General features: G+C 33.2%; 1 protein-coding gene across 4 annotated transcripts in view; it reads right to left on the bottom strand.

The window, feature by feature from the left end:
• Positions 1 to 17,119, bottom strand: part of LOC114325306 (homeobox protein homothorax) — a 675,897-nt gene that overhangs the window by 221,035 nt on the left and 437,743 nt on the right. The gene's annotated exons all lie outside the window — the stretch shown is intronic.

The following is a 17,119-nucleotide window of genomic DNA, read 5'->3' as shown; positions in this document are numbered from 1 at the left end:
TAAGATCAAAATATCAGATCAGATCATACATTCATTAGCCTGGGCGCATAGGATTAGGCTGGCAGCGTTTGGTAAATTAAACTATATGTATTTTAAACACTAAAATGGAATTGAACAGGACACGTCGCCAGATCATCAGACCACCGATGGACAAAACGTATTGTCGAGCGGAGGCCAAGACAAGAAAAACTGCGGAGCAGATGACGTCAACCAACCAGATGCAAGTTAGACAAAACAGAGACCGCTGGAAAGAGCTGAGGGAGACCTCTGTCCAGAAGTGGACGCAGACAGGTTGATGATGATGATGATGATGATAACATTAATTATATGACAGAAAAAGTCTCGTTAGATTTTTATTAACACTTTATCTTATATCAGATAGGGCGAAGTCAAAAACAGAGCAAAAAATAGAAGAGAATGGAAAGAAATAGTAGGTATAGTCGGTTCGCTAAACTCAGACACAATGGCTAGTGATTTTAGTAAGTAATTTTGCCAATTTGGTAAAATTGGCAAAAAAATAATTACTAAAATAGTTAATAATTAGTAAATAGTTAGTAATTTTGCCAATTTTGGTAAAATTGGAAAAAACAAAAAGATTACAGAGACTAAAATCACTAGCCAGTTGCGTCTGAGTTTAGCGAACCGACTATACATAGTTTATCCAGAGAATAAATAAGAAGATACTAAGAAAAGTATATGGCCCGGTGCAAGAGGAAGACAGCACATGGAGAATCAGGAGAAACGATGAGGTTAATAAACTGAACGAAAGATAAGATTTGTGAAAAGTCAAAGACTGTCATGGTTGGTACATGTCCATAGACAAGAAGATGCAAAAACAAAGAGAACATTGCAATGGAAGCCGAGAGAAAGACAAAAAAAGGAATGTCCAGAACGATATGGTTGGATTAGATGGAAGACGATCTGAAAACCATAAATATAAGAAAATGGAGGAGAAGGGCACACGATAGTTCTGAATGAAAGGACATAACCAGACAGATAAAAACCCATACAGGCTATGATAGCAAAAGAAGAAGAGAATAAACAAGAGGGAAGATGAGCCGACCCGGCCAATCAGCAATCTTACACTTTTGACCAAGAAACGAATCAGCGCCCAATACTCCACAAGCAGTGATGGAACTAGAGAGAGAGACAGGGATCGTTTCTGATTTCAGACGTCCATGTTTTGCTACAAAGCCTATTTGCCACATGTGTCGAGTATTTGTTGGTTTAGTGGTGATATTTGCGAGATTTAGATAACTGGATTTACTGAGGCCAAAAAATTATCTTCTTCTTATGCAATCCACTAATGGATGTTCGCGATCACGTTTGACCATTTTTCTCTATCCCTTGCAGTATGTATTAGGTCTCCTATGTTTTTTAGTCCTGTCCATTGTTTGACATTACGGAGCCATGACATTTTCTTCCTGCCCACTCCCCTTTTTCCTTCGATCTTTCCTTCAATTAAGGTTTGCAGAAACTGGTATCTTTCATTTCTAATTAGGTGCCCCAGGTATGCCGTTTTTCTCTGTTTAATTGTGCACATCAGTTGTCGTTCTGTACCAATTCTTCTCAGGATTTCTTCATTTGTTATTCTTGCGGTCCAGGATTCGTCGAAAGGCATCGAGGCATCTCAAATGCCTCTAGATTATTCATTGTGTTTATTTTTAAAGTCCATCCTTCCATGCCATATACGAACACCGACCATATATAGCATTTTGTGAATCTTAGTCTTAGGTTTAGGTAAAAGTCGAGTTCGTAAAGACGTTTCTGAATTTCATGAATGCACTTCTGGCTCTTTCTATCCGACATTTAATTTCCATATCCGACATCCAGTTTTCACATAGCCAGGTTCCCAGGTACTTAAACTTACGCGCTCTACATCTTGGTTGTTATATGCTAGTCTTGCATTTTGATGTTGACATAATTGACGGCTGATTATAAGGAACTTCTTTTTTTTTATGTTGATGCTAATGCTAAGTCCCATGTTCTCGCTATGCTCTCCAATTTTATTAAGAAGGTTTTGGAGGTCTTCTATATTGTCTGCTATTAAGACCGAGTCATCCGCATATCGTATATTATTGACCCAGGTACCATTTACTTTGATGCCGCTTTCGCATTCCTCAAGAGCTTCCTGGAAGATACTTTCTGAATATAGATTGAACAGTAGTTGGGAGAGAATGCATCCCTGTCATAAAAAATTATCTCAAACAGAAAAATATTGCAAATATTTTAAATTTTAACTGGTGGAATTGTAGAAGGCACACGAATTATTTTAGACACTCAGTAAAATAGGAATTAGAGTCGAATCCCTCGGATAAAAGGTAACCTAATCCTTTTTGAAACTAAACCAAACATTCGAAATCGGGTATTTGTTCCTTTCATTCCCCCGCCCTTTTGTGACTCCCCCGCTCTCCTTTTGTTAATCATAAAACAGTATGCAGCATACTACCCTTTGGCCTTTAAGCCCTTTCAGAAACATCAAACGTGCGTGTGCGTGTGGCTGTCTTCTGCAACTAGAATTCGGTCGGTTTTTCTCTCTGTTTTTTTCCTTTCTGTTCTTTTTTTTTTGTTTAAACGTCAGAACCATCTGGTCTTAATTTGTTGGCTATTTGTTCGTTTACCCTGCTCGCTTTGTTCGTCGGTGTGCTTGGAATAACGCGGACGAATGACCATTGTAAAAAAATCGAGAGCGATTGAGATTTTAAGGTCGCGGGAAGTTGTGAAATTGACAAAGCTAGGGGTGAAATGTACCTTTGATGGGGTCTATGGGGTAGGTGGTTTATATTGAAACCGCGAAACTAAAGGATTTCTAAAGACTTCTAATATGTTTGATTGACGTATGAATCTTCCGGAATTTAACAATTAAAATAAATCGATATCATAAAATGATATATTCATAATATTAAACACAGTTAGTTATAAACATTCTTTATTTCTGCGTGCAATCTATTCTGTGACAGTCTATTCTGTCGTTTTGCGACTGTTTTTTTTTTCAATAATTTTACAAATATGTATTTTCGAATTCCTAAGTTTTTGATAATTAACCGATTTTGGCATTGACGAAAGCACAACCATCAACAAAAATGTATCTTCCATCAACATACCATATAATATTAAATATAATAATTATTTTATGGGTTATTGTCCCGTCCCGCCAAATCAGTTTTATTCTACATTAAGCAAAAATTCATCTAAATAAACAAACAAAGAATAGTCTTATTTAAGTTGTTTTAATTTATTAAAAATTATTTGTAAATGGCTTGTAACTCTTTTAAACATGTGATTTTTTATTTAATTTATAAACAATATGTTTTGGGGAAGACCATTTTGGAACTACTAAATTTTTTTATTTCATCAGTAGTTCCAAAATGACACAAAATCTAGGCATCGGATAAAAAAGTTTATTTGAAGAAAGTGTATTTTCTTGTTATTCTTAATGGCGGTACAGGCTTGTTTTTTTAATATTGTATTTAATTACACAGTCATTTCCACATATTAATATATTTTTCAAATTGGGCTCTGTACCGCCATTCTTTATTATATTACGAATACGTGTGCCAAATATCTCGAAAAAATATTCAAAATTACAGCCGCAATCTTGGAACGCGTTTTCGCTACCGGTTGATCGCTATGCTGTTTCCTCTTAACAGAAATTCATATTTTTTGACATTTCTCATACTTATACTATTAATAAAACTTACTAGTAGTAATACAAGATGTAATAATGCAAAAGTAATATCAGATGATTGCATCTTCGGTTTTAGACCATGCAGAACTTTTTATGAAGAATATGTTTCTTTTTTTTCGTAAAATCAATAATAAAAAAGTTTTCCATATGGTTCCAACTTACAGGGACATACTGTATATATTCGTATATTAGTAATTATTCATTTGTTTTTAATTTTTAATATTATCCAAATATTATTCATTTTAATTCTCAAAACATATCTAAGTTTTATGATATAATAATAAATCCACTTAGTAAATATTTGATTAGTTTTACTTACATGACTGAAACAGTATTTATAGACATTTGCTCAATAATAATAAAAAATTTCGCTTACAAATCCTACACCGATACAGTTAATTTCTGGACCGAAATAGCATAGGATATGTAACTAATATTCTGCATACAAAACCTACTCGAATTCAGTCGCCCCCATGACTGAAATAGTATAGGTTTTGTAAATTCGCCTATAGGACGGCCTAGAAAAAGATGGAAAGATGCAGTCAGAGAAGATCTGGAGAAAATGGGAGTGAGTCAATGGGAAATAGTGGCACAGGACCGACAAACACGGACGGCAATATAGTACCTAAACGCGGCAAAGACTCACGAAGAGTTGTAACGCCATCGATGATGATGTTGTAACTCCTTTAGAGAAGGCCCCTCTCTTGTCTTCCTTTTGGCACAAGATCCAGAGAGTTTTCAAAATTTCAAATGAAAGGCAGAATTTACAAAACAGTCTTCAGACCAATAATGAAATAGGTACAAGACCTGACACAGATAGAACAAAAAGAATGCTAGAAGAAGCAGAGATGAAAACACTTAGAAAATTCGATGATAAGACACTATGGGACAGAGCTAGAAGTACATTTATACGACAGAGATGCAAGGTGAAGAACATCAACGACTAGTATTTTAAAAAAAATCTGATTATTCCCTACATATTTTTTCAAATTTAAAACATGACAACAAGAGGAAAATTGCGTGCGAGCCTTATTGTTTGACTTCGACTATACCTACATCACCTCTCATAATTTCACTCAAAATCTGGCCAATTTGCCTACAAGATCGAGGCCAAATAAGTCAACTGTCAAATTGGTTTGCAGTCCAACTGTAAAACTGTTACAACTTACTGTTACAACTGTAAAACATCTTAGAACATAACTTATTTACAATAAAAACGGTATATCAGTATGTTGTATAAAGTTTGACTGATAACAACTATTCTTACTTTATGTTAGCATTAACGGTGTTAAATATATTGGTATTCAATAATAAAAACCCGCACTTAAAGTTGAGTCCGTAAGTAAAGGGTAGCAGCTGTTTTTGTGTGTATCGATGCAATAGTCCCGTGTAATAAATTGTGAAAATCCACCTGTTTGAGAAAAGGGAAGACTCCAAGGGCGATTACAAGCCATCAGCGTCTCCTGAATTAGGCTGTTTAGAGGGAATGGTTTCCCGCTCTCGCTCTCTCTGCTGCGTTTTACAACCTATTTGAAGTCAATAAAATGATAATGCGCCAATAAAGGATCCGCGTCGGGACGTCGTACGACGCCGACTACGTCTACGGCTAAGTGATTCCGAGACGATGCAAATTGTATCAAAGAAAGAGATAAAGACAGAGACGAGAGCATGGGAAAGAATACTCGGTTAGACGTCAAAAATTTTTGGCTTCTTTTTAACATATACTGGTAATTTGAGTAATTTGTAAATATATTCTAATTTTAATTTAATTTATAGGTTATATTTAGTTTATAGGTTATGTTATTAATAGTAAATAAATAATTTTTCTCAATTTTTATAGGAATATAACTACCAAAATAAGAAAATAATGTAAATATTTGGCCGCTAATTGTTTATTAATTGTTTAAACAATAACAATTATTTTGTATAAATAATTTTAAAAATATCGTTGAATTCATCATTTTACTTTGATCAAATATGTTTCTATTTTGTTTTTAATTATGCTGGATTCGAATATGGCATTGCAATTTGAAAATTCTTATACAGAAGCTCTTATACAGTATGTCTGCGTAGCTAGGAACCACATGGAAAACTTTTTTATAATCAATTGTACGAAAAAAAGGTATTTTTCATAAAATGCTCTGGATAGTCAAAAATCTAAAACTCAACCATCCTATATCAAATTTTATTAATTTTATACAAGTTATGTCAAAAATATGAATTTCTTTAAAGAGTAAAGTACATACCTTTATATTTCAGAATATCAAATAATGCTATTATGAAAAGTTGTTTAAAAATAAAAACTATGTTTTAATATACAATCATATCATTCTAATCGAAAAAAAAAATCAATTTTTTCTCAAATTGCGGATACCCATCATCATTTTATTACAATTATGATAACTATTTTATTATCAATTTTACGAAAAAAAGTTGTTCTTCATAAAATGTTCTACCTGGTCTAAAATCTAAGATACAACCATCAGATATAAAACTTTTTCAATTTTATACGAGGTATATAAAAAATGAATTTTTCTTAGGAGTTAAGTGCCTTTATTATTCACAATATTTTAATTAGAAGGATATAATTGAACACTAAAACATATTTTTTAATTCCAAACAACTTTTCTTAATAACAATTTTCGATATTGTGAAATATAAAGGTACTTTACTCTTGAGTGAAATTCATATTTTTTGACATAGCTCGTATAACATTAATAAAATTTGATATTTAATGGTTGCATCTCAGATTATATACGATGCAGAGTATTTTATCAAGAATAACTTTTTTTCGTAAAACTGATAATAAAAAAGTTATCAATAGGTTCCAAGCTACGCAGACATACTGTATAAGAGATAAAAATTTTTTTTGTTAAACTTTTATTATTGCTGAAGCTTATTATTAAATGTAATTTAGGTAAGTTTTACAGAAAAAAGTTTTGACCAATTTGTATAAACATTTTTTTAGCTGGTAATTTTCGGTTTTTGATTTACATGTTCTCAAAAAGAAATATTTTATTTCATTTCTAAAGTAAAATAATTAAGTGCATTTTAAAGATTGCATCCTAAGCTGTAAAAAAACACTTATAAATTGTAATAAATATGTTCAAACTTGAGTAATACCGTCTTAAATTGGTGGTAATTCTGTAAAACTACGAATATTTCAAAAATTACATTTTTTGAGACGTCGTATCATTTGAATTAAATTTTTGAGATTTTTTTTGAATGAAACATCGTTTAGTAAGATATTTGAAAGGCAAGTTGTGCAAAATTGATAGTTTTATAAGGGAAATTGTATTAGTTACACATTTTTAAATCATTTTTAAACAAAATTCATGGAAGTCTCACTTTCCGCCCACCCGGTATTTATGCCCATATATTTTATTTCTTTTTATTATAACTATAAGATAGCTTAATTATTCTTCTTTCATGTCCAACCGTGCACTTCTCCGTATGCTAGTTTACAGTGCGCCAAGGTTTGTGAGAAGGGTGACTTTAGAGTTATAAATAAAAAATTATAGAAGTTACAGATTTAATTTTAGAAAAATCTTTATATAAGGTTTTTTTTGTAAAATTTTCTGATTTTTTCAATGGTCAAGTCAGTTTTTTCTAAAATTTATATTTTCGGAGTTATTTAAAAAACACCTAATTTCGTAGTTCATTTGTTTAATAAAAAATGAAGCACCCACTTCTCGAGTAGAACTTGATATGTTGTTTATTAAACATTTCTTAATGAAATTACAAAAAGTTCTATCTTGTTTGATTTTTTCCGAAGTGAAAATCTATATGCACAATCTAATATGACTCTGACTAAGTTGTTGCCTTTGAATACGGGTGCGATAAGGATATAATATTTAGCTGATAAGTGAAGCATCAATCAGGAGATTTAGCTTATAATGCCACCTTTGGGTGCCAACTATTTTTATAAGAAAATTAGTAAAACAAAAAGAAAGTCAAGAAATGAATAAAATCAACCGAACTTGGAATAAAATAATTGATATTGTAAATATAAACTACAAAAAAGTGACCTTTATAACGTTACAATCAAAATTGGTGCCTTAACTTTGTTCAGGAGTTTTTTATGTGAAAATTTTTTCAATAATTGTTAATATTTTCTCCCGGGAATGGTTTCTTTTTGTTTACTCGGTGTCTAAAGTAGAGTAGAAGTTTCTCTCTTGAGACAATGCGAAAAGTGAAAACATCAGTCACTGGAAAACGATCCGGGGCCAGTTGATCGACAGTCGCAGCATCTGGAACGTGGGCGGAGAGATTCTTCTGCGAGGGGAGCATCCTGAGTGTATTAACTCATTTTCGAGACGTTGGTTGTTTGCAAAAAGCAGGGGAGGCCAAAGTAGGGAGTTTTACTGGTAATTGGTGTCAATTTAGACTGACGCATTGCCAGAAAAGGGGATCGTGTTTCACCCTTGCGCATTCGCCCGAGAGTCGGTCATCTCTTCGTCGCGGCTTCTTTGAAGATCCGCTTGATGGCGATTATGATCACGCGCATTTGATTGCACTTATTAAATAACGGATTTGGTTTCACTTGATGCGTATTTTTTAACACGGAGATGGGCTAACGGGCTCATCAAACCAGTTCGTATATCCGCATGTGAGTATTCTCAGTTTACGCAAAAAACATTATACGCTTTATTTTTGATGTGTCACTTACTGCAACTCAGGTGTTCAGAAGAACAGTGGAGTCACCAAAATGTTTAGTAAATTGTATTAAATTTAACAAATAGACAAAATCAAAGAGGCAAAAGTTCAATGGTTGAAAGTAATATGGAAAAGAAATACCTAGCTAAAATATACGAGAATAGGTGACAATATACATAAATGCATAAACACAATAAGAATTTTACAAATGCAACCTTCTAATTTGCCTTTTCTGATATAGCCCAATAAATGACCGTTTTGGAGTGTAATTTCCAGGGGCAACTCCGAATTGCATGAAAATTTGAATTTAGGTTCTACTTACCCTCCACTTCAAAGTTGAATTTGTGCCGTTGGTTGCTTTTACTTGGGGGGTGACATTTACCCCTTCTCGTGGGGTGAAAAACGCGTGTTTAAAATAAGGCCGGAAATGGACAAATTGACTTATTTTGAGCATCTTTTGTTCTATAAAGTTTTTTACGTAAGTCAATACTTTTCGAGTTATTCGCGATTTAAAATGTTGATTTTTCGACAAAAAAACTACGTTTTCAGACCGTTTTTCCCAAATAACTCAAAAGTAAATATTTTATCGAAAAAAATATTTTTAGCAAAAGTGTAGCCTATAAATAAACAAAAAGAATAGTGTACCAGTAAAGTCTACAAATTGAGTAGAAGCAAACTTGTAGCTCATGAAAAATACTTTCTAATTCGACTAATTCCAAATCGAATAATTCAACGCGAAATCACCGAAGAAATAAGCGTTTTTCGGGAAAAGCTTATTAACATTTTTAAAGTATCGAAAAAAAGCTTATTATTCGTTTTTTACAAAATTTTACAGCGTCAAAAATAAAGGAGTTACACTGAAAAAAAAGTTGGCCCTTTTTTTGGTAAAAAAAATCGTGAAAACCTCCCCCTATTTAGCACCCTAAATGAAATTAATCGTTTGGCTGTACCATCTATTTTAACTGTATGTGTATTGTTTATATGATCTGTATGTTTGATTGGTTTGAACTGCTTGTTTTTGAAAATATTTAGTTTTATAGTAAAAAAAAAATTTCTAAAAATTTTTGAAGAATTTCTTTTTTTCAAAATAACAAAAAGTATTAGTGATAAGAAAAATCTTAAAGAGTAAAAAAATGTAGCTTTTTCTATTATAAATATGCTAGTTTCATTTTGTTTCTCCGTAAGACAAAAATTGGTTAAGATATGGCTGTTCAAAATTTGCATACATTCGTGATTAGTGACCCATTCAAGCCTTCTCAATTTTAACCCTTTCAAAAATAAACACTTTAAACCGGTGAGACTGACAGATCATATAAAAAATAGATAGGTAAGTAAATTGTTTGTAAAGAGCTAGCGATTAATTTCATTTGGGGAGCTAAACACGGCGAGATTTTCATGATTTTTTACAAAGAAAAAAGAGGGCCAACTTTATTTTGAGCGTAACTCGCTTATTATTAATGCTAAAACTTTTGTTAACAATTAAAACAAAGTTTTTTATAAACACTTTAAAAAAGATTAAATGGGTTTTTCCCGAAAAGTGCTTAATTTTTCGGTGATTTCACCTTGAAATATTCGATTTGGAATTAGACGAATAAGAACGTATTTTTCATGAGCTACAACTTTATTTTTATTTAATTGATAGACTTTACTGATATACCATTTTTTTTTTGGTTTTTTATAAGCTACACTTTTGCTAAGGATATTTTTTCGATAAAATATTTACTTTTTGAGTTATTTGCGAAAAACCGTCTGAAAACGTAGTTTTTTTGTCGAAAAATCAACATTTTCAATGGAGAATAACTCGAAAAGTATTGACTTACGTAAAAAGCTCTATAGAACAAAAGTTGCTTAAAATCAGTCAATTTATCCATTTCCGGTCTTATCTTAAACGTATGTTTTTTCACCCCCGAGAAGGGGTGACTGTCACCCCCCAAGTACAAGCAACCAACGGCACAATTTCAAGTTTGAAGTGGAGGGTAAGTAGAACCTAAATCCAAATTTTCATGCAATTCGGAGTTGCCCCTGAAAATTACACGGTAACGCCGAATTTCCCGTTCATTTACTGGGCTAATATTTTAGCATAATTTGTTGCATTATCTTAAGACTTAATTCTTTCTTCGATCAATCTTTATGAAACTTAATCATTTGTTAAACCGCCTAACGTTTTTTTTTTATTTTATTGGGAAGATTATTTAATACTGCTTACAATCATATTAACTTCTTCACATATTTTATTCTAGTATTTCTACTGTATGTATTTCATTCAGACATGCAGATTCATATAAGAAGATCATAATGTGAAAACCAACTGAAATAAAAATTGTCCAGGCAAGGCAGATATTTTAGAAGAGCTATAGAATGTAAGGTAGTAAGATAGGTAGTTTTGTAGTAGGTACTGTATTAGATAAGATACTTGTTGCGTTAGGTCAGATTACCAATAAAAGAGCAAGAGGAAAGTGCAAAAGTCAGAAAAGTGTTTGACCGAAGAGAACCAATTGGACCACGAGTCAGAAGAAGACAGAGACTTAAAAGACGACTGAAATTTAGTATTAAGACACCCTAGAGAACGATTTAAAATCCGTTGAAGTCAGAGAATGGAGAACAGTTGCCAGAAACAGGCAGAGTGGATATTGTTCTGAAGAAGGCATTGGCTCATAACGAGCTGTGATGGCACTGATACTGATGATGATGTATTTTTATTATAAGTATTTTTAATATTCTGCTTTTATCGCAGCTTAAGAACAAGCGCTTGTTTTTACTGCCTCCAGGTTTACCTTCTGATAAAATTACTGACGTATAATTGAAACCAAAGTCATAATATACATTGTTTTTACAATTCTTGTTCAATTCAAGCACTTTCTTGTTTTGTATTAAGTATTTACCGTGACAAACCAATCCACAATTCTCGATCAAAATTCGGCCTCTTCATCTTTCACAAAGACAATGTTGAAACATTTTAAAACATAATAAATCACACTGTAGATAATACGAAAGATACAAAGTCAATATAATGCTCTCTCCCCTATGGAAACGTCAATCACCGCGACCATCTTCAGGGTCCACTGGGACGCGATAACACCGATGGTCTTCGAAGATCAATTTGTAAAGATTTCTCTTCACTTGGAGATTCTTTTAAGATTATTTCCGTTATCTCGCTTATACTATGACGAGGCTGTTTGTAGCTCAGAAAAAAATATTAATGAGTTATTAAGACGGCATTAGTGTGATAAAATGGGTTTCTTATCTCATGAATACAGGATGTTTATCGTCTGGGTGATTGGAAAAGGTTCTTACATATTTTAAATAACGAAAACAAATTTCAATGTGCTTAATAAATGCCCTACATTTACGGAATCACCTTTCGGGTGATTACTGTTATCAGGAAATGCCTTTTTACCTCATGATGGTAATTTGTAAGATAAATAACGTTACGTTAATGGTTGTAGTAATAAAAACAGTGGACGTAGGCTGTGGATGTGGATCACGTAACATAAAACGCATTTATAGTACGCAACTTTATTCAATTTCTTCGTATTGAGCTTCTTCTTTGAAACTTTTTATATTTTAGTTACGATATTTTACAATTATTTACTTTTTTAAATTTGTCATTTACATTTTGCATTTTTCTACATTTGTTGGTTTAGTTTATTTTTATCCCCTTTCTGTAATTTTGATATTACCTTTCTATGTCAAACATAGCGCATAGTATGAGATGGATCCTGCTACCTGCTTCATTACCTCTCCTAACTGTTCTCTACATTTCGAACTTCTGCAACAGTTCTGTTTAATTCACAGCCAGAGGTTCATTTCCTCCTTAAGGCGAGTTATCTAAAGGGTCGTTTAAACACAGCGATAAATCAAACAACTTATCAAGGTCAATCGAGTTGTTGCAACTTATCATTGTGTGTAAACGGTGCATCGCACAACTTATCAAAGTTGGAGTTGGGTTGAAGGTGGTATCGCATTGAATCGCAGCGTCTAAACAGCGTTTCAACTTGTCATCACAACTAGTTGCTGTGACTTATCGTTGTGTTTAAACGACGCTTAAGGGTCGTTTAAACACAGCGATAAATCAAACAACTTATCAAGGTCAATCGAGTTGTTGCAACTTATCATTGTGTGTAAACGGTGCATCGCACAACTTATCAAAGTTGGAGTTGGGTTGAAGGTGGTATCGCATTGAATCGCAGCGTCTAAACAGTGTTTCAACTTGTCATCACAACTAGTTGCTGTGACTTATCGTTGTGTTTAAACGACGCTTTAGAAATCGATTACCTCTGGCGGTTGTAAATCTTTTACAATCTTGTCATGTTCTATGTAACATCCCAAGTTTTAAAACGTTTAAAGGCTTGGACACATCTCTCATGCAGCCTTACGATCCAGCTACGATGATACAGCCATACCACTGTGTGACAAGGGAATTGACTGTTTAATATACCGACATTGCTGACTATTCGTATTCTTGCCGCGGGACGCTTGTCGCTTGGTCAAATTCACTATTTTTATTGGGAATAACCCACAATTTTATTTTAAAATCAGTGTATTTAGACGGTTCAATTTCCACAACCGAAATCGTTCTATCAATTTCCGAAGTGGAAATAAAATCATCAAAATAAACGATTCAAAATTAATAAAATTGTGGTTTATTCCCAATAAAAATAGTAAATTCGTATTGGAATCAAACATCAGTTTAAGTAACGGTTTGGAATCATAGGCTCTTAATATTAAAAGGGAAATACAGCAGGGATGCCTCTTGTCGCCCCTGCTTTTCAACGTTTACTCCGAAGGAATTTTCAGAAATACATTTGCGATATGCGGACGAAACAGTACTCCTAGCTTCTTCTCAAAAAGATCTACAGACATTACTTGACTCTGTCGTTAAGAGCTATAGCGAAGCAGGTCTGGATCTGCACATGATCAAGTTGTTTACCTTGGATATCAGTTAAATTGTAACGCGGTGGAATCCTTGAACGCAATCCTTGAAGAAGGATGTCGCAAACTTTATTTAACGTGTCCTAGAAAAATATTTAGCGAAGCATTGGAAGGGCAACCAAGTGGAGTTCCAGTTGGAAGAGAAACCATGAATAACATTAGATATGCGGATAGTGATCATGGCTGAAAGTATCCTCAGTATTCATTTCGTTGTAGACCACGTCAATAGAGCATGCTCCCAAACATACATTGTTTCTTTAGATACATTGGCTTACACGATAATAATAATAAAGAGTGTATTTTACAACATGTTGTAGTAGATTTTTTTAAATGCAAGCATTTTTCCAGAAGATATTTAAAAATTACAGAAACATAATTTCTGTAATGCAGTTGAAACATTCTGGCAAAAATTTAATTTTCTGTCATAATTTAATCAATTTTTAGCAGTTATTGAAAGAGTTCAAATAATTTGTGAGCACTTTGATCTCACAAAACTACAAAAAATTTGTACATCGATATTCGCTGGTCATTAAGGATTTTTGTTGTGTTTGGGTATATCTAACCAAAGCTTCATTTGTCATCGAATTCCTCGAGTAACAGTGTTGGCGAAAAGAGCTTTTGACAATGCACTAAAATAACCGACACTGCCACGACGGACAGCGGTATGTGGTAAGTGAGTGAAAGCCGGGTCAGAAATTTGGAACCTTGTCAAAATGAGACTTAGTACTCCAGAAAAGCCGATATAGACCAGGACACTTTAACAAAAAACTTCACTGTGCCGCATATTTTAAGTTTCCATATAAATTATTTTTAAATAATGATTAAAGATCCGCTTTGGTTCCAAAGATGGATCAAGATTTTACGTTATTTCAAGATATTGATGATGTAAATAGATGGTTACTGATGATCCACTCCCACACATTTTTTAAGTCGACACATTTTTCCTATGGATTCATTTTCAATTGTGGTTCTTTGCAGAAATTGTTATTTTTAACCACTAAGAATATATTTTAGGTGCTGCAATTTTGGCTTTTAATAGTCAGTACAATTCTCGTTCATACACCAATTGGCGAATTTCGAAGTAGTAGAGAGATTTGTATACTTGGACTTCCTGGATAACCAACAAGGAATACGAAGCTCAGGTTGGTCAATGCCCTTATTTTTCCCATTGATACATACACAACTGAAGCATGGACTCTCGAAAAATCGATAGAAGTAATACATCGAAATATGGGTCTACAAAACAATTATACGCATGTCCTGGATAGCACACAGAACCAACCTGTCAATTCTGGAAGAGCTCCATATACAAAAAGAAAAAGACTAGACTAGAAGCCGAAGAATAAGAGCAAGATCTCTAAGAAGAATGGCAGACCAAATGAATATTCTGGTGGGATAATCCCTATAGATATAAAGCCACCTGGCATGGAATCGCGATCCAGCCAATAGAGAGAGCAAGCTAACAGCGTATAGTTGTCACCATGCTCTGACGAGGATTCAAGGAATGAGGAGAACAATTCTGTGTAATCAGTATTTGTTCTTCTCTTCATCCAAGAAATTCTTAATATGCTCGATATTTAGATATTAAAAAGCTTCATTCCTTTTAAAAACTCTTTCCCTTGGAGTCTATGATTTCTGGTGGTCACTAAAACGTTGAGTGACCGTTATATGTCTTTCATACACCAGAAAACTACTAGTAGAGCATCATAGAGCTAGTTTTACCAACCTAAAAATCAAGTCCAATCGCTGGCACCAGCTTTATGTGAGACCCGGTATTTGTTCGAAAGAAAATAAATTGATAAAATGTTATTCAGTACTAGTTAAAACAGTCACGGAGTGTTAGGAATATTGTAAACAATTAAATTTTTTATAATAAATGTTGAAGTATTTATATTTCTAACTAGCTGAAACTGATAAGAATCGATAAAATGCACACCTCGTTAAAAATCGACCATTATAAAGTCTGATGCTCATATATTTTTACATTAAAAAATATCTAGACATTGATACAACACAGACAGTGTTTGCATTGATTCGTACTAACTTACTGATTTAGGTGTTGGTTTTGGCAGTGAATCATCTCATTTAATCTTTTTAAATAATTTTTAGAATATTCTTCAGGATGTTTAAAATGGATTTGTATAAATATGACTTTATGAATAGATTCAAATGGTAGCCAAATAATCACGTTTTTAGCTCTGTTGATGCTATTCTGATTTCTTCGTTTTTTTTTTCGTACTCATGCTCGAAATTGCCTGTCTGAGATATCTATCGTGACAATAATGGTAATCAAAAATATGTCAAAAATATAATAAGTGAATTGAGTTCGTTATTATAGATAAATACATACGATACTAAGTACTTAATATTAAAACCCGGAAAACACCAAATCACATGGACATCATAATGGAATGACAGCTTGAGACGGGATCATTGATGTGTCAGTACTGTTGTTGTTGATCAAGTTGTGCACGGTACACTTTTCTGGTATCTATTATAAAGTTTTCTCCTACACAGAAGTGAAAATAATTTAACTTTTCCTAGTTTTGGATTACCTTGATATACGTTGTATCATTGTATTATTTATGTAGTTGTCAGGAATAGGGAAACTACAGGGTAACTTTATTTGGTGCTTATTGTATGCTACTGATGTAGTGTTAATAGGAAATACTGAAAGGGATTTAGAACAGAAATTGCAACGGTGGAGGTGGAGACAAGCTCTTGAAGAAAAAGGTTTAAAACTTGCTATGATAAAATTTATCTAAAGATGGAATTACTGAATGGAAGGAGTTAAGTGGTGTGTTGTTTAACAGAAAGATCCAAATGAAATTGAAGTGAAATTTTTTATAAAACTCCCACAAAAGACTACACTTAAAAAGAAAGAGGAACAACGAATATATATGGCGCAAATGATGCATATATGGAGATGATTTATATGGAGAGTAAAAAAGGTTAAACTAAGTTGTACTAGCGGAAGGGGCCAGCTAGATCGCCAGACCTAACGCCCTTTGACTTTTTTTATTTTTTTTATTGATCCCAATAGCGAAGTATATGCAACAGAGCCAACTAGCATATCAGACTTCACAGAAAGAACTGCATAAATGTGGAATATCTCTCCTCAAACTTTCACCTTTAAAGATTATAAAAGATTGTGTTATTGGTGACATCAAGGTGAAGAGTATTTTGAGCATGTATTTTAACGTTTTCAAGACAATTATAAATAATTTCAAAAGTTATATGTATGTAGTTTGTTGAGTTCAGGTTGTCATGGAGCTTTTATAAACATAAATATATGCAGGGTGTTTCATTAAAAATAAAGATAATGGACTATGCTTAGTCTTGCATGAGCATGGATCATCCTGGACATTTAAATTTGTGTTGAAAAAGGGCACATATGAATTTAAAAGTTGACGGGTCCCACAGTGTTTTAACATTTTGTAAAATAAGGGCACAAACAATTCTGTTCCATAAGTGGTTTCCACACTTTATACTATACAGTGTGTTTCATTAATAATTGTCCATATAGTAACTGGAGAAACCTTAGCACAAAATACGAAGATTTAACCTAAAACACTTAAATAAAATGTGGTTCCTTACTGAGTTACAGGGTGTTTTATCTAAAAATTTAAAAACTATTTTTGCTCAGCATTTTAAAACTATTTGACGTATCTATTTCATACTCAACAGAAAGTGCGACTTCTAAACACCCTACTAAATTATGATAAAGAAACGTTTCTAGCTACTACCAGAGGCGTACGACAGGGGATGGTGGATGGTTGACCCTTCTCAAATTCTACGCCACTGGAAGAATTACTATTTTAGTGCTATTTTTAGATTCCCCAA

This window comes from Diabrotica virgifera, chromosome 6, assembly GCF_917563875.1.
Source record: "Diabrotica virgifera virgifera chromosome 6, PGI_DIABVI_V3a".
In the NCBI taxonomy this organism is placed as follows: Eukaryota; Metazoa; Arthropoda; class Insecta; order Coleoptera; family Chrysomelidae; genus Diabrotica; species Diabrotica virgifera.
This window is presented reverse-complemented; position numbering and strand designations above follow the sequence as displayed.